The sequence below is a fragment of the Cygnus olor genome, chromosome 2, assembly GCF_009769625.2.
Source record: "Cygnus olor isolate bCygOlo1 chromosome 2, bCygOlo1.pri.v2, whole genome shotgun sequence".
Taxonomy (NCBI): domain Eukaryota; kingdom Metazoa; phylum Chordata; class Aves; order Anseriformes; family Anatidae; genus Cygnus; species Cygnus olor.
The window spans coordinates 141,052,028-141,071,295 of record NC_049170.1 but is presented as its reverse complement, the minus strand read 5'-3'; the positions used below and the strand labels follow the sequence as shown (position 1 = coordinate 141,071,295).

The 19,268-nt window shown below is 39.8% G+C and overlaps 1 long non-coding RNA gene across 2 annotated transcripts; it reads right to left on the bottom strand.

Moving 5' to 3' along the window:
- Positions 1-5,144: 5,144 nt before the first annotated feature.
- On the bottom strand, positions 5,145-14,209 carry LOC121066109. 2 transcript variants are annotated; one of them, XR_005817515.1, is made up of 4 exons: positions 14,004-14,209; positions 11,334-11,443; positions 10,772-10,862; positions 5,145-5,298 (listed from the first exon to the last, which is right to left on the bottom strand). It is a non-coding gene; the product is annotated as an uncharacterized LOC121066109 (long non-coding RNA). The 2 variants fall into 2 exon arrangements; XR_005817514.1 differs by having other exon boundaries at positions 10,783-10,862.
- Between the last annotated feature and the right edge of the window lie 5,059 nt (positions 14,210-19,268).

Here is a 19,268-nt window from a genome sequence, read left to right as displayed (position 1 = left end):
CTTCAAGGGAAATGGCACCAACTTTGTACCACGTGAGTTATAGGTCAAGAGGAGTGATTAGGGAGCACAGTCAGATCACTGAGAATCCTCAAAGCACCACAGATGTATCCACAGAAGAAGATCCTTACCTGGTTTCAAGACAATTAGCACAATGAGCAGAACTGTAATTTTACTCATTCTCTTTTGGAGTTTGTTATGCTAAACTATTGATCAAAGATTTCCTAATCAATATAAAGTCTGCTCAAATAGCCTAGAACTGACTTTGTGTAGCTGATTCACTAAGACAAAATTTACTCTATTTGCATTATTTTAATTACTAGGATTATTATGCTCTGAGAAGAAAACAACAACGCCCCCTTCCTGCCCCCTTCTCCCCCCAGAAAAGTGCAGTAGCTGAGCTACAAGACCAGAAAACAAATACGTTACTTCTAGGAAGAAATTTAAATCTTATGAAGCAATTTTTACATGTCTCCATTCAGAGGTTTTAGGCTTCTGTAGGTTCCTTTGAGGGCTTCAGGACTTAAAAAATCAGGACATTGTATTGAAATAACAAAAAGAGATAAATACCTTCAGTCATTCCCATATGAGCATTTGCACTCTACACTGTAAGTTTGCTCACAAAGTTCACACAGGAGAAGGGTCCTATAGGCTTATGCATCCCCTTGATTCTTGGAGTCTGGATGAAGTACATTTTTAGGCACCAGATATCTTTTTACTTCTCTGGTTGCCTGTGGAAAAAGTTATATACATTAGATCATGAACTAAAACAATCTTGATATTTTCAGCTCTCTAGATACTGCCCAAGATGAGTGTGAAATCAACTCACAACACTGCAAATATTGAGGTTACCTTATCCTGTTTATCCAGGTCACACTGGGCAAGATTTTAGGATTAATTTCCGTAGGCTGAAGCTGAAGCTGACATATGCAAACAATTTTCCGGCACTACTCACTGCACAAGGCAGAGTACGGCTCGTAGGCCTCTAGCATGTCTAATACTTGCATTCATCTGTGTGTTCAGAAAGAAAACAAAATGTGTGCTCCTGTCCATCCCTCTGTAACAGATTGCCCACAGTGACTGGCATGGGATTTGTACCTCCTTCATAGCATGGTGACACTTGCACAGCGGTTGTGAATTCAGCCACCTCACTGAGTAGATAAAGGATTTTTGTTATTTAGGCTGTTGTAATTTATGTCATTGTTTGCTTTAGGCTCCCTTATGCATTTAAATAGTAAAGACAATTCGCACTATAGGAATTACAGAAGTATCCCCATTCTGTTCCTTTTCTTCGTAGCTGAAGTTCTCAGACATTTCCATACCAAGGTCAATCACCCTGCTAAATCTCCTCTGCCTTGATGAGTCTGGGAGGGGCAGGCTGGCAACCATTCCCTGCTTAGGGCACAAGCTCATTTCTCCCCCTTCTGAGAGCTTCCAGGAGGTGGCACTTAATACTGAGCCACAGGCCGTGAAATTGTGATCTCCTCTGCTCCACTAGGACAGAGGCACAACTTGTTGACTTGTGCTGGCCACCAGCACGAGGAGACTCTTTGGGTAAGAGATTGACAAAGGGTGCAGAAGCTGGCAGGCTTCAGCAGCTCTGCTGGGTATGAAAGCACACTGGTGACATTACCCACGTGTCCCTTGCCCAGGTTAATCTCTTCCAGTTTAAGTCAACTGTTTTCTGCTGGATTAAATTTGTACTTACGAAATTTTTGGTACATTACAGGAAGAGAACTGTGACCTCAAATATGTGGCAGGCAGAAAGAGAGTAGTCTTTTTTGTTTGGCTGGTTTTCAATCTTGAAAAACAGTGGATCATTAGTTTCTACAACAATGAAAAGAGTGACTCCATCTTTCCTCCTGATCATTAACAAACAAGCAATAAAAGAAAAAGCACAATATCCTCTCATTGTAATAATGGTATTGCTTTATTGCTGGGTCAGCAATGGACAGTTTGAATCTAGATAAGATCTGGTTAGAAGGGAATCTTTTGTTGTAAACTGAAAGGTTGAATTTGATATTTAAAAATTGCTATTAGGCTTCCCCTGTAGAAGTGTTAGATACTGATGCTGGCCTATTATACTCTATTGTCTGCCACAAAGGTATTTTTATGAAGATTTTGTTCAGTGCAATTAAAATCAATTTTTAATTGTCAAAAAATACGGCAGCTGTGCAATGCGAATATATTCAACATCTCTGACATATTCCCGACCCAAGCTCTCTACTTTTTCCTGTTTCTAGCCTCGCTGCAAAGTTCAACAGACTCACCCGAAGGATAGCAGCACCATCTCGTGGGTACCTTTAATAATTACAGCAGTAAAACCAGCGAAGTAAAACGTCTAGCAGGCTGCTTTCTCATTTCAAGTACTGACTGGGCACTGTCTGCTCAGGACAGCGTCCCACCGATGGGCAAAACTGCGTGCAGAAGTGAGGCTTCCGAGGTGGACTCCTTCACAAATTATCCAAAACCCAACTTAGCAATTAAACAAAACAAAACAACAAAAAACAGAGGCTAGTCATGGCTTAACATTAGCCATAACAATATTATTTTGGACTCTATGGACATCTCAGTGCCACAGTCAGGAATGGAAAAGATCCTGTGAAACTAAAATGCAAAGTAAAAATAACTTTTTTTACCTCTCTTGGAACAGACACACAAAGTAGTATTTTTCTTGTACTGTTCTTCAACTATTTTGTTTGTTTTGAGCTATTGCCAGCTATGTTTATGCTTTTAAGTGTAGAAGTCAAGCCAAGTGATTGGCAGCAAACCTGTAATCAAGAGTGGGCTTTGAGCACTTTTCACAGGAACCTGAGGAAAAAAGTGTTGACCACTTGCAACATTTTAGCACAGGTATGCTGCATACTGGTGGCTCAGACATGGGCACGCCCACATGCGCTTGGTACATAAACCATAGTAACAACGCCCCATGGAGTTACAGCTGGAAAAAATAAATAATGTGTGTCCTAAACAGCCTGACCTCATTTGCACCGTGGCATCAGGATTTCTATTCTCCAGGGATTTCTATTTGCCAGTGTGAGATGAGAGCAGCTTACCTGAGCTACAGGTGGAGCCCTGGAGTGAGCATCATGGAACTCATCCTGCCCTGTTCCCTGCTTCTGTAAGCAAGGCAAACATAACCATCCTTTTGCTTCTGAAGACTTCATTTTAACATTTTTTAATCTTAATAAGTTAATTTCAGTAGGATTTTTCATACAATATAGACCAATAAAAACAGTGTTTAAACAGATATAAATTGTCACATGTCCATCATCAACACCATGGGAATCATTAGAAATAAAATTAATAGCAGTGCTAAATGTACCTTGACAGAGCACATCCACAGTATTATGTGTGTATCTCTTGCACATGACATACCGAGAAAGGAAAAAAAACTTCAAAAATTATGAGGTTAACATTGATCTATACATAATTTCAGAAACACGGGGAAAAAAAGTTCATCTGCAACTTCTCTAAAAGTGATGTTACGCTACATTCAGACCACCCCATTAGACACTGCCGAAGAAGAGGGAATAAGGCCGGTTACTGCAGCTGATATTTTGCTAATATCACTTTTTTTTTTTTTTTTTTTTTCTCCTTGCTTTCATCGCATTTTGCTGGCTTCAGCGCAGTGCGTTGAACTGCTGCCCTCCAGTGGCTAAAGGCTCACCCTTGCTGAAGCTGAGACGCCCCAGTCGCGTGGGGTTTGCCACAGGCGCGGTCATGTATGCGCAGAGATTTTATGACCTTTAAGAGGGTGCACGATTTAAGCTCGAAGCGGCAAAACCAGCTTAATTTCACAGACTTCAGAAGATGTGAAGAAGATACTGGGTGCTTGAGACGAGCTTTGGGCAGCAGTTCTTGAAATGTTCATTCAGTGTTTGCTGTCCACAGTGCAATGGAGTCTTTATCAAGAAACAGCTCATCCAAAACCAAAAGGGATAGCTCACATTCAGTGAAGGACATGCTCATCCAGGCTGAGGAGTGGAAATAGGTACTGCCTGGCACAAACTGTGCAGTATTCAGAAATGTTCTCACAGCCAGCAAGAGTTTCTGGGGTCTTTAGACAGTGTTGGGGACCCTTCTGCGTGAAACAGTCCTTCCCAAAGGCATGGCAATATGGGTCATTAGAAATTGCAGCATGCACCAGAAATGCAAATACAATCAGCACTACTTTTGCTTCTAGTCCCTTTGGGCAGGTGTTTGTTTTGTAATTCCTTCTTACTTGGTTTTTGGGTCTGAGTATCCCCAGCTGTCAACAACTGGAACATTTAACCCCTTTCCTCTCTGGGCCAATTCTACACTTAGCTTGGCTGACCTTCCTCAGCAACGAACGTGGCTGGCCCCCGTCCCACTCCCAAAGCCATCCATATGCAGAGCTCTTCAGGGGATGCTGGACAAGACAGGTCTCAGCCTATGCAACCTGAGCCTCTGCTTAGCCCCTGCCCAGAAAGTGCTGCTGGCAGGCACCCCACAACATTCCTGCTCCTTTCCTCCACAAGCCAACCCATCAACAATAGATTGCATTTCACCAAGACTTTACAAAAGACCAGACATTTTTTTAAAGTGACAAGAAAGTAAAATGCAAATGAAGAAAAATTTTAAATAGGTGACAATTAATTTTATTATATTAAATTTTAATGGTATTATGTGACAATTAATTTTATTATATTAAATTATAATGGTATTATGGTAAAATGAGTACTATGCCATGCGGAAAAAAAAAAAAAGAAAAAAAAAAAGGGAATAAGAGTGTAAAGTAAATTACACTAAATTTTAAGTTTGAAATTATTTAATTATCATAATTACACCTGATTAGCAAATCAGATTTTCTCACTAGAAGAAAGAAAGAAACAAACAAAAAAGTATTTTAAAATACATGTGGACATATTTTAGTTTTAATTTTTGTCCTTCAAAGATCTGGAAAATCCTTACAGAAATTTTCTTTTTTTTTTTTTTTTCCCACTAACATTTTTGTCTCAAAGACAAGTTATAATTGGAAAGACATGTTGAACAAAATTCTGATTAGTTCTTATAGCATAGACTAATATTTAGGAAATAGGAACAGACATGAAGGACAAACCAACTATTATTGATCCACTTTTCAAATGCTAATAGAAGGAAATGATTTTCACTTCAGTTTTTATTCCAAAAGCAAACTGCAGCAGGTCTAACAAGAGCCTTGAGCTGAGAAATAGTGGTTGTGCACAGTGCAAGGTACAGATTTCCTCCAGGATGATATCCTCTGCTCATTGTTACTGCTCAGCATGGCACCTCCATCACCTCCATGATCGCATAACCCTGGAGAAACAAACTTCAGTAAAAACGATGAAATTCAATAAGAATTAGTAAAAGGTATAGCTAGGCACAGATGTTCACCTACACAAACGCACAGTAGAAATGACTGCTTTCATGATAGTTCATAAAAAGGTTTGGCCATACAATGGATCAAAATGAAGCTCCACAACGACATGCTGTAGGAAAGGCAACCTGTAAACCTTGCATGACAAACAGGAACACAGACTGCAAGATGCATTGGGTCAATCTTTTTGATCTCCTCAACACTGGTAAGACCTCAACTGGATTATCATGTGTAATTTAATGCAGGCCTCAGGGAAAACAAAAAAAAAAAAGCAGAATCCAGAGGGAAGAAAAAGGAACAATGAGAAATCAGATATTTAGAAAAGGTGACCTAATACTGAACATTGAGTACATTGGGTGTATTTAGTCTGAAGAATGAATGAAGACTGATGGGAACAGGTTAACAAGTACACAGAGGTTGCTTCAGTGTAAAAGGGAATAAATCTGTCCATGATGAATAGGAGAAAAAGTAATTGGCCTGAATTACATAAAGAGCTAAATATTAGGAAAAGGTTTCTAAGGGTGAAGATATGGGAACAGACTGTCAAGGAAGTTCACAGTGTTTTATATAACTGACATCCTAAAAAATCTCTTAGGCAAACTTCTGTCAGAGACAACACAAGGAAAGATGATCTATTCTGGGACAGCAGGATGGATGAGACGGTCTCTGGTGAGCCCAACCAGCCCTGTAACTTTTATATTTTGGCCCTGTTTTGATGGCAGAGGAGCTGTTGCAAAAGGAGCTCCCTGCCATACAGTCTGGGGTAGCACTTCCCACGAATACCACATATTGTGCCTCCCAGACAGCTGTTGGGAAATACTGAACCAATATATATATATATATATATATATATGTAATAAAAGAATGGTTCTGTTTATAATCAGTGCCCCAAATGGAAAATAACTTCTAGGAATTCTCTGTCATCTTCCTCTGAAAAAATCCAAAGCCAAACTTATAAAGTCAGTCTGGAAAGCACCATCAAAGGCTGTTGGTAACTTTGATGAAAGCTGCCAATGAACGTACAAGGCATTTGTGCAATTTCCATGCCACATCTATGCCTCTGCAACTGGATGGAAGAGAATGAGGGAACTGGTACTTCTGGGCAATGAAAGACCTATGTTGGCACACCCTTTTCTAACATGAAAGGTAGGCTTGAAGCAGAAAATTTAATTAGGTGATAGACTTTTTATATCTAGAAAGATACTCTTGAATGGTCACAGTCTTTCACATAGATCACTTCTGTAAAGTTCCAGTACAAGATATTAGTGCTATGACACAGTGTTTGAATTTTGGCAGGATTTGGCAAGCCTTCAGTCAACTCATGAGTTCATATGGTGACATGAAGACAACCCATGCAGGGTTCATAATAGCAGTCAAACGACTCCTCTGCCTCTGCCTCTACCATGTCCAGCTCCCATCTCAAAAGGCACTAATGGCATTTACATCAGCAGAAAGCATTCAAATGAAATGTCTTTTTTTCTTCAATAATAATAAAAAAATCTGAAATAAAAATAGCTTATCTCTAACAATTTTCCAAACATAGAATCATAGAATCACTAAGGTTGGAAAAGACCTTCAAGATCATCTGGTCCAACCACCACCCTACTAACAATGTCACCCACTAAACCATGTCCCTGAATAAACCATTTAACAATAATGCTGCTTAGTACATTAGTATCAGAGGCCTTGACCATAGGAATTTATTCAAGAAACAATATTTAAACAAGTCAAAATAAATTAGGATAATGAGCTTAAGTCAATTATAAAAAGTACTATCTGAGCAATAATTAACATGTAATTTTCCCCAGCTACTATAAAGGAATTCCCACAGCCTTCTGCCTAACCCCATGACTCCTGGGGGCTGTTTCCCTCTCCATTTCCCCTTTCACAGAATTCACGTCCCAGCTTGCATCCTGAGATTTGCTTTGGTCCACCTTGTGAACAAACTGTTTCTCCTTTCCAGGCTTGGCAGAATGTAGAAGATATGTCAAGAATAAAAAGTATATAGTCTTTCTTTTGGACTCCTGTACTACCTCAGTCCAGAGCACTTACAGGGAAAATCCTTGTGTCTGTGCCTTCCTGGGAGAAAACTAGTTAACAGATTTTTTAGGAAAAGTCCCTATCTATTGTGGTTATACATAGGAGAACCTTCAACAAATTCAGTAGAGCCACAGATATTAGAAACTGAATACTGGCAATACTTTCCTAAACAAATACATTTTCCATTGCTATACATGACCAGAAAACAAAGACTCAAACAAAAACAAACAAAAAAACAATCTCCCATTCCTGTAAGAATATACCAATTCAGTCCTGGATTTGCTATTATCAAGATGCTAATAAGAAAATGAAAGATAAAAATTAAAAAGGCAATGTGGTACCCACATAGATCATTCTGTAATAAACTTTCCATTAGATCAACATTTTTTTTTCCTGGGAACAAGTATGCTCACTTTTTGATTCTTTCATATACCAAGTCACTTTGGGTCATGCAAAGTTCTCTGAAGTTCTGGTAAGTGATTGCAAAAAGATCTAATACGCTAATGCAAACACTAGCCCCAAGATGACTCCTTTTTCTGCTCTGCATTTCCCCCTTACCCTGTTTTCAGTTTCCTGAAAAAGCATTTGCAACTTTATTTCCTGGATGTTCTACTAACACAAGTATGATTAACAATTTATTTAATCTTTCTATGCATGCATGTGAAAAGTGATTAAAACTATGCATATCATTTCTGCACTTCTCAGAATGTCAAATGTGCACCATTCTACACAGCAGGATTTTGCAAACTTAGCTTATTTTGAGTGAAATGGGTTAGGGAGCACATACAATCAGTTCCACTAGCAGGTCTGAGGAGATGATAACTTCAGTCCTGTGGCTGATAATGAACAGCCAGGGGAGTTGGGCTGGTGACTAGTTCCATCAGCTAAATCCAGAGGAAGACACCTTTTTACAGACTGAAACATGACACAAATTATTAAAAATGATTTTTCAGATTTATCTAGAGTTAACACTGCTTAGATAAAACATAAATGCTTACTAAAGAAAATGTTAATCCAACAAAATATTAAATGATTTTACTTTGACAGGGGATGAACATACTTCCTCTTCCATTATACCTCTTTCTCCATAATACATGAATGTAGAACAGGTATTAACAGTAAAGTTCTTGACAGGATCCTGTAGCCTGTGAACTGTAACTGCCTTTGTTTATTTTTTATGTATTTGCATTGAATTAAATAACATCTTGACTTTTCAAGCAGTCAGTAAAATGTCTGCTGATCACATTGTGGGATTACTGAGCCTGTTTCTCAAGCACCCAAATGAAGTATTCTATACAGTGTAGTAACAAACTGCCATTATTATTCCCCTGAAATGACAAGGAAAACTTGGACAAAAGAAAAAAAAAAGTTTTTTTTGGTTTGTTTATTGATATTTGTTGAATTTGTTATTTGTTGACTGTTACGTTGTAAAGGTATAGAGAACAAGTTGCCCAAAGAAATCTCTAAGTTGTCTTCATCCTAATGAAAACACTTTGCAAGAGATTTTGTCCTTATGCTGTCTGTAGTAAATGAGCAACAAACGGATAGTAATAGCATGTTATGTTACAGGTTTGAATAATAGATCCTTCCCATAACACCTGACTAATTCTCTTATCTCCTAACTCAGCTCAAAGGTATATGAGTGACAGAACCCTACTGTGAACTGTTCTCTGAAAGCCATCTCTCAGACAATGTATTTCCTGCAATGTATATTGCATGAACCAATGTCTACTATGTGGATACATATCACATACACCTATAGGAAAAAATACCTCAGTCTATTTCTTTCTTCTTTTCCCATTTTTAAACAAATAAATGAATTTGCATTCAAATAAATTGAAAGCTGAAAAAATGCATGCACAGGAGATGGAATAGGTGAAGTTAGGTTTGTATATGCAAGTGGAAAACCTCCTGAAAGGAGAACTTACAAGAGCAGAAAATGTGTAGAAGTTTGGTTTGTACACTCAAACATTTCAGTGCTTGTTACGGAGGGAAAGGTATTCTGCATTAGGACTAGAGCGGCGGTGAGAAATAAGAGGCAAAGAGTGCATATGAACATCTGTAGTAAGAGTTTATTGGCAAGGTCTGCTCAGCACAAATGTTTCAAGACCTGCACTGCCTGGAGACAAATTCCTGATTCTCAAAAGCTTTTTGTGTGTGTGTTTTCTTACACCGCTATCTGTATTCACTTTGTACTTTTGTTTCTGTATTTATTAAAACAAAATAAGTGATTATTTTCTGTTTTATTAGGCATTTTTGCTGTTGTATGTTTTCTTTCCAAGGATATATTTCAAAACTTGCAATACCTCACAGGGAAGTGAAGCAAGATGTCTAGCTAGGTGGCTGAGGTATATACTAAAAGAATAGCAATCACAATGTGATTGAGAAGGAGAGAGCAATGTTTCTTGTGAGGCAGACATCCATCCCAACATATGCTTTTTCTGGTACATTTTTATTCCTGTCACAGTGGGGGATCTATTCAAAATCCCTTTCTCAAGGGTTTACAACTTTGAATTGAAAACTGACTTTTTTCCTAAAAGTAGATAAAAGAAAAATTCCCAGCATCACAGAAAGCAAATGTAGGAGTCCGTTGATAATATGGTCTCAAAAGTAACAAGCAGGTGAGTATAGAGCACTTGAATCCAAGCAACTGTGTTAATACAATTTTCCATGTCTCAGTCCTTCCATTCAAGGCACATTACAGCAAAGCTCTGAGGCAAGTGCTTAACTTAAGCATTTGGGAAATTATCATCTTCCTGGACTTATTTAAGTACTGCCCAGCCTATATTTTATTTCTTATCAATGGCTGACTTTGACTGAAGCAACATTTAATATTTGTACCAATTAGAGAGAAGTGCTATAAAAATGTGCAGCTTTCACAGTGCTGGTCCTGACAGGCCAGGGGACAGTGGGGTTGGTGTGCTGACCCTCAGCCTTTTCCACACAGGAGAAAGCACTGACTTTCTCTGCTAACTCTGCTGGGGATTTCATTGCAAGAAGAGCCTCGCAGGCTATGTGCATATTAGCAGTCCTGATGTGGGTTCCCAACTCCCAGGACTGCTCTCACAGCCTGCGTACATGTTGCTGCAGGTGTTCACATACCCACTGCGTGTCTCAGGGGAGAGCTGAGGCTTATCCCAGGAAGCTACCAGTCTGGCCTAGCCTGGAGAGAGGATGTGGACATTTCTATTGGGCACCTGAAAAAGCAAGCTTACCTGCCGCTGTAAGGATTTCTTCTCCACTGCCATTTTTGCATTAGTTTTTCACACAAAGTGATGACCATGTGCACTTGTGGTGTCGAGAAAAAACCTGACAAGGAAAACTTGGGCATAAAAGAAATCATTCTTTTTAAAAAAATCTTAGAAATCTTACCAACTATGCACCCAGTCTTTGTAGTTCCCAAAGGAAAAATGTTGTTCTTGAAGAGAGATACTTTTGTCATCTTTACATCCCTTCTGTGCACCTTTATTAGTGTAAAGGAATTAAAATAAAATAAAATAAAATAAAATAAAATAAAATAAAATAAAATAAAATAAAATAAAATAAAAGATAATCAATGACAACAGCAGACTGGAAAGCAGCTTAGTCTGTGTCCTAAGGCTTCAGGCATTTTCCTTGTATCTCCAATGAGATACACGCTCAGCCATCCTCTCTCATGGACCTTTGCACCCTCCAGTGCTTTCCAATGGTGTGTCAGGTCAGCACATCACCCCACAGCAGTGTAAGGCCAGACCTTGGTCATGGGAGGACTCCAGAGCTCAATCCTCAACCTTGGTCTCCAACAGAGGTGCAGAGCATACTGCCAGCAGGCTGCAAGGCCAGCCACAGTTAGATTTTTCATTTAAATTTTGGCACCCTCTGAAATCATTCCTATTACTTCCAAGGACTGTTGCCATTGTATTAAAAAGAGTAAATTTGCTGCTGAGTTACTTACTGCCCAGAAAATCCAGCTGAAACCTGCTACTGCCAAATCTGAGGATTCGATATTGGGCCAGGGACTTTAAATAGCTTCTGCTACTGAGGATTTTCTGCTGTCTATGCTGTCTGGGAAAAAAAAAAAAAAAAAAAAAAAAAAAAAAAAAAGTAAAAAAAAATAGAGGATTGATAAAGCCTCAGTTTGAGGGATTGGACACAGACTGTTAGAAACTGAAAATTGCCACTTCTAGTGTGTTTCCTACCTATCCAACTTTTGTGATTGAATCATCTGTTTCTTTTTAAGCCTAGGTTTTGTTGCCCAGGGTCCAGGATAAAAAGCACACAAACAAATAAAACCCCCAAGGCTGATCTCTTACATAAAGCAGAGAGAAGCCTTATTTATATAGGTTGGCTACTTTTTGTAACGTATAACACTATACCTTACTGGGGATCTCACAATCACTGCCTGCAGTCCTTCCCTGCTCCTACTCACCAATGTATTTTGAACTTTTACAGGAATGCAGTTACATTTATTCCCCTCTTGCATCTAAGTATCACCTGTAATTGCAGTCTGAAGACTTTAAGGTAGGGGATAAAGCTCTGGTGTGTTATGTTTTCTATTGGACACCTGAATATGCACTTTCCTATGTAAAGCAAACCTGCCACTGTCCCTCTACCTTCTGTCTTTCTCCTTTGTCTGTCCAATACACCTATGTAAAGAGAGAATTCAGGAGGCTCCCAAGGCAAAAGACAACCTTTTATTTTCCATGCAGTGCTTTTTATTAATCTCCTCCACTGTGTAGACAGATGCATCGACTGCAACAGTGCATTGGAATCCGTGAGCGAGCCAGAAACTGCTCGCCACAGTCACACTCGCGCACTGCGGAGGCACTGGCAGGCACTCACTGTGAGCACTCTTGTGTGCTACAGCCTTCGAGTTCATTATGGATTCTGCTGTGCAGATACAGCCCTAGCAACAGCAACCACTGTACAGCGAGCACGAGTTGGATTGCTGCTGACTGTTTAAAGGAGCCCTCCCGTATGGGTAATTTGGGTAGGAGATGATGAGAATTGTAATGATTTTGCCTGAAACCAGAGCAGAGCCTGCAATATTTTCTTGTGATCCTAGTGATGCAATGAACTGGCAAAAAAAGTGCTTCCTAGCTTTATAGTCAGATGCTGCTTGGAAACTTTTTTATTAGATCTTTGGATCTGTGTAACTTCTTTCATATGCTACTTTATTTCTTCAGGGTTAAGCTGAGAGTTTATTTCCAACTCACAGCACAGAACATCTGGAAGTTGTGGTTTCCCAGGAACACACCAGAGAAGGAACAGAAACTGGAAATGCTTGCTGCATCTCATGGGTGCATTAGACCTCTTCCCCCTCAATGAAGGGTTGCAAGACAATCCATCATCTTAGGGAAGCTATCATGGTTTTTCATATGTTGGAAGTTTTTATTGAAAGGAGTGAATCAATGATAAGATTGCAACAGGTTTTGTGAGCTGCCACCAGAATGGAAACTCTCTTCCTTCTTAATATTAAAAAACTTTTTCATTAATTCTACACTAACATCTGTGTTAGAAAACATTTGGTTTGCAAAAAGGTTCAAGGCAAGTGTTGTGCATATTCATGCAAATAAGTAGTCATGCTGGGGATTTCCTTGAAGACACACTGAAAGCTCCTTCTTGCAGCCATTCACCTTTGCCATTGTGGCATTTGCAATTCAGAAAACTTGCAATCTTGAAAAATGTTCAGTAGATTTTAGTTTTAAATATCATGTGTGTTAAAATAGTAAAATCTAAAACTAACATTTGTGTACTTGATGGAGAGGCTAACAAATGATAAATGATTGAAAGTAGTAATAAAGATAATTAGCTTTCATGATATGCTATGTTAGAAAGATTTGACTGTCAGTGTAGAAGGAAAGGAGGTTATCATGGCCCCAGTGACTTTGACCAGAAACTAAATTGCATCATGCAAGTTAGATACACAGAAAGGCACACACACTTGCATATTGAAAATACTTGTAATCATTGATTTCAGTTTTGATTGACTACTAATCTGATCAAATGCACTTTCAGGAAAAATTCCCATAAAAAGAAATAGCAATGTTAAATCAAAAAATATTCATCCCTCTTTTTCCAGAAGGTTTTCTTCACTATCTATAATGGCCAAAAATCCTTTTATCTGCTGTTTGTAGATGTTACTGGGTTGTTTCTTAAACCGTACTCACCACCAACATTTTGTGTCCCAATGGCATTACTTAAAAACAATGCAAACTTTGCATTTTAATTACTATGTTTATCCTATTGACCTCCTATCTACTTTATGCCAGCTTCATTAATAACTCATGCCCAAGTTGCTCATCAAATTCAGCATCAAGCTGTTTCAGAGCTTCTGAAATGAAACTGATTTTTTTTCTTTCTATAGATATGATGCCTTCCTAATTTCCAAGACACAAAAGAAAGCAAATGTGGAGAACTGTACATGAAGGAGAAATCTATTTGTCAGGGTGTGACTACATGTAAATTGGGCCATTGTAGTCTATGTTTGCCATATAGACTGTGACTGCTCTATCCGTGCTTTTACATTTTGTATGACGTGTCACTGCAGGTAAAACTTCGTACTTGAGTCTAAGCTCTGCAGTCAGCTAGTGTCAGAGCCCTGAATAAAGAATTGTTTGTGTACCTGTCAGACTGATCTTGGTTTCTCCAATGCTACAGCTGTCATTAGTTTGAAGAACTCCTTTAAGTTCCCATGGGCTGGATTTCAGATGTGTATCTGACAGGCGTCATCTGAATCCAGGACTGCTCCAGAGACCCAGTGCATCGCACACTCTGTTGCTATCCCATATCCAGTCTCAGCCCAGGCTGCTGACACAGCTCACCTCCCCACAAAATCCAGGAACCCCAGGGAGGGGCCCCCATTTATTTTGTTTATCTGATGATGCCTTTGAAAGGGATTGTGACACACACAAAGGCTGTGCAGACAGCCAAGCTAGTCTTGAGACCAGAGAGAAAGTTTGGAGCATGGAAGACTTAACCTTGTTAGAGAAAGATCAGGTCAGGGAACAAAGGAACAAAATGGACATAATTGCACATCCCTGGGACCTGATGGAAGGCAACCATGGCTGCTGAGGGAACTGTCAGTGTCATTGGAAGGCCTCTTGGGATTATTGTTGAAAGATCATGGTGACTAAGGGGGGCTCCTCGGGACTGAGGGAAAGCAAATTTCTTCCTATATTCAAGAAGACTTGAGATAGGGGATGCAGAGAACTGCAGGCTGGTCAGCTTCACCTCGATCCCTGGGTAAGTGATGCAGCAAACTGTCCTGGAAGACATTTCTAAACATATGAAGGATAAGAAGGTGACAGGGATTAGTCAGCATGGATTTACATGGGAAACCATGCATGAACAATCTGAAAGCCTTCTACAACAACGTGACCTCCTCAGTGGATGACAGGAGATGGGCTGATATTGTTTATTTTAACCTTAGCAAGGTTTCCGACACTGTCTCCTTTAATGTCCTCATAGACATACTGATGTGTACAAGCTAGATAAATGGACAGGGAGGTGGACTAAAAAACACCTGAACTGCTGGGGTCAAGCCATTGTGACCAGCAGCATAACGCCCAGCTGGTGGCCAGTCACTAATGGTATCCAGGGGTTAATAGTGGAAGCAATATTGTCTATCATCTTCATTAATGACCTGGATGCTGGGTCAGTGTGCACCTTCAGAAAGTTTGCAAAAACTGGGAGGAGTGGTTGACAGACCAGATGTCTGTGCTGCCATTCAGAGGCACCTGGACAAGCTGGAGAAATGAACCAAGAGGAACCTCATGTATTTCAGCAAAAGGAAGTGTGAAGTCCTGCTCCTGGGGAGGAATAACTCCATGGACATGCTGATGGGCAACCAGCAAGAAATCAACTTAGCAGAGAAGGACCTGGGTGTCCTCATGGACAAGATGACATCAGTGAGGCTTTGCAGCCAAGAAAGTTGATCCTTCACCTCTGTTCAATCCTGCTGAGACACATCTGGATACTGCATCTAGTGTTCATCTTCCCGCTATAAGAGAGATGTGGACATATTCAGCAAAGGGCCTCAAAGAGGCCACAAAGGGACAGGAGCATTGGGCATGTGAAGACAGGTTGAGAGTTTGGGCTGTTCAGAGACAGGACAAGAGTCAATCAGCACAACTGAAACACAGGAAATTCCATCCAAACACATGAAAGCACTTTTTTAGTGTGAGTGTATTTTATGGACTTCTCAATTGTGAGTATAAATGTGTGCTAGACTTTTAAGTGTGTTAGTAGCTGCTTAATGTTTATGATTTAATTTGTGGTTTTATGTAGACATATAATTCTTCATTAATCTATCCAGTTAGTGAAAACAAACAAACAAACAAACAAAAAAAAAAAACACCACCATTTTATTTATGAACTATCAAATTTCTGAGGCAAGAAGTGTTAACATTATTAACAAGGGAGAAAAAATTATTGGTTGATAGATACTTGGAGTTAAGAAAATATTCCCAAGCCAGGTAATCAGCTCATTTTTGGCAACAGGCTGGAAACCAGTTTTATCAAGGTGCTCGAGGACACAAAAGCATTTATTGCAACAGACCAAGGAGGTGTGGCATTAGAGACCTAATTTGTAAAGGACATAATCATTACATATGCAGTCACCTAGAGATGTTATCATACACAGCCAGACAGAACTGAAGAAATGCAATTCTCTTCCTCCTGCCAAATCTTTCATAGTTTTATGCATCTTGCTGTTATAATCAGGCATAGCTGCTTCATTTGTCTGTAATTTAAGAAAGATAAGTGTATTGTCAACATGTAAGGATTTGAATATGAAATTCTGGATATGTTAGTTTTCATCTGGCAGAGAGGGAGAAAAGCTCTCAAAACAAGCATGCAACATGCTCCACCTTATCATAGGATTATATAATGGAATGACTTAGGTTGGAAGAAACCTTAAAGATCATGTTCCAACCCCCCTGCCATGGACAGGGATGCCACCCACTAGACTGAGTTGCCCAACGCTTTGTCCAACCTGATCTTGAACACCTCCAGGGATGGGACATTCACAGCTTCTCTGGGTAACCTGTTCCAGTGCCTCACCACCCTCTGAGTGAAGAATTTCCTCTAACATCTAATCTAAATCTCCCCTTTCAGTTTAAAACCATTCCCCTTTGTCCTATCATTACCTGCCCATGTAAAAAAAAGTTCTTCATTTTTTTTATAAGCTCCCTTTAAGTACTGAAAGGCTGCAATGAGGTCTCCCTGGAGCCTTCTCTTCTCCAGGTCTCTTCTCCAGGCTGAACACCCCAGCTCTCTCAGCCTTTCTTCATAGGAGAGGTGCTCCAGCCCTCTGAGCATCTTCATGGCCCTCCTCTGGACCCGCCCTAACAGATTCACATGCTTCTTGCGCTGGGGGCCCAAGACCTGGATGCAGCACTCCAAGTGGGGCCTCACAAGGGCAGAGCATAGGGGGACAATCACCTTCCTCCACCTGCTGGCCACTCCTCTGTGGATGCAGCCCAGGATGCAGTTGGCCTTCTGGGCTGCAAGTGCACACAGTTGGCTCATGTCAGCTTTTCATCCACCAGAACCCTGGAGTCCCTCTCTGCAGGGCAGCCCTCAATGTGTTCTTCTCCCTGTCTACACTCATGTGTGGGATTGCCCTGACCCAGGCACTGCACCTTGAACTTGGACTTGTTGAATCTCATTAGGTTCACATGGGCCCACTTGTCTGGCTTGCCCAGGTCCCTTTGGATGGCATCCCTTCCTTCTGGTGTGCTGAGTGCACCACTCAGTTTGGTGTCATCTGCAAACCTGCTGAGAGAACTCTTGATCCCACTGTCTGTGACACTGATAAAGATACTAAACAGCACTGGTCCCAAGACAGACCCCCGAGGAACACCACTCCATCACAGGCCTCCACCTGGACATAGAGACATTGACTACTGCTCTCTCAGTGAGGCCCTTAAGCCAATTCCTTATCCACTGAATGGTCCATTCTTCAAATCCAATTTGGAAACCAGGATGTCACGTGACATACATTGGGAGCACACTACTTTTGCTCCCAGACCCTTCAACATCTTTCCAAGGGAGATAAAGTCCCTTTTCTTATTTCAGAGTCTCTTTGTTGCAGCCTCATTTGACCCTACATGAAAGAGTAGGAATGGGTGGTAGTCTTCTGACCTCACCGGTCTTGGAAGCCTCTTTGTAATATCAAGAATGCAGATCCCAGGCATCAAACCTCTCTGGAGAGATTATCTGGGTGACAAATTGGTGCCGAAGTGCCTCTTAGAGAGGAGTCTCCAATTACTAGCACCTTTTGTGCCTTTTTTTCTGGCGCTGTTTCTGATGCAGGTGGTTGACTGGGCCAACTTGGTATGGCTACCCTTTCCTAGGTCTTTACCATTACTCACAAACTCTCCTTTATCCAGCTCTAGAGCATTGTATCTGTTGTGTAGGGTGCACTTCAGGGACAAGGGGAAGACCCCTCCTCCTGCTCTGAGCAAAGATGAGGGTCCAGTCTCCCTTGTCTTGTGAGTCAGTCAAGATTTTCAGTTCAGGGCTGGAAGCTAGCTTACCTTCCTCTTGCCAGGACTTTAGGCAGAGCTGTTGCTCTGCCCATGTCAGCGCTTAATACCATTTATCAACCTGTTCGGATCCTTTTGTAACAGAAACATAGGGTTTTAGACCTCAGTCTCAGAGGACTTCCATAAACATTTTACTTTGCATTTCTAGTATTTTCTTATTATTTTAGGATCCATAAAGGATCCTGTGTGGAAAAGCACTCTGTGGGAGGCTGACCATACTACTTGCTCAGTAAATGTCATTAATATCAAATTATTCTCAGGTTTGTATATGAGAAAGTTAGTTAGCATGGGCTAAAATTACCAAAAACATGCTGGCAACTGAGCAAAATGTGCAGTCATGGGACACTGCTCAACCTTCAATTAAACTGGTTCTGCTTACTTTAGAAATAAAGCAGTAACCTGTGACTGTGGGGTTATTTTGCATATATTTAAAGTGATTAGTACTTGTTGTGGCATTTATATTTACTATATATATAATATTGATAATACAGTATGCACAGACCTGCTCAAAATGTTCTGCTCTATAGAAAAAAAATACATAGAAAGACAGAATTTGACATTATTATATATATTTATACATACAAAAATATAAATAATTCTTTACATTGTTTTTAATGTTCTTGACAGTCACTAGCAATAAATAAGGTAAAAGTGCATTTAGAGTAATTGTAAATAACAATACTGTATGATTAATATTTGTCTATAAATTTGAAACATTTAATCTTTTCAGTCTGTAACCTCAACTATCATAGTTTCTGCTTTACTGATATGTTAATGCTCAGTTGCACCTTAAACTTTCAAGCTTTTCAATTCATCCCTGAACTCAGCCTTGACAGAACAATTTATCAGTACAGTAAATATCCACTAATATGGATAATATTAATGGGCATCTCTTTTTAATACCTTTAAAGCTGTTATACTAATCTAAGCCTTTATTTGCCTTTCTGCAACGTTTTATTGATAACTCTGTTGCCTTTAAATGAAAGTCAGAGGTAGCTAATGGGAAGAAGAGAAGAGTTTGCAGTTTCTTACGCAGTTCTACAAATGAGACACAGAACTGCTAGAAAGTTGATTTTCCTTTAGCTCAAATCCATGTAACTCATGGAGTAAATCAAAATATGTACAACACCAATGGTATGATTTTATGGTTAGTGCTCTATGCAGCCCTGGTGTTTTCATGCTCTCATTATTAAATCTAATCTTTTAAATGTATCAATGTTTTTCAGTAGGAAATACACGTTTTCTACTTAAATTGAGAGGTGAGATGGGTAGAAACAGAAGGTGGACCCATTTTAGTTTGTATGTACACAGTTATTCTATTTTTGAGGTGTTTAGATTCC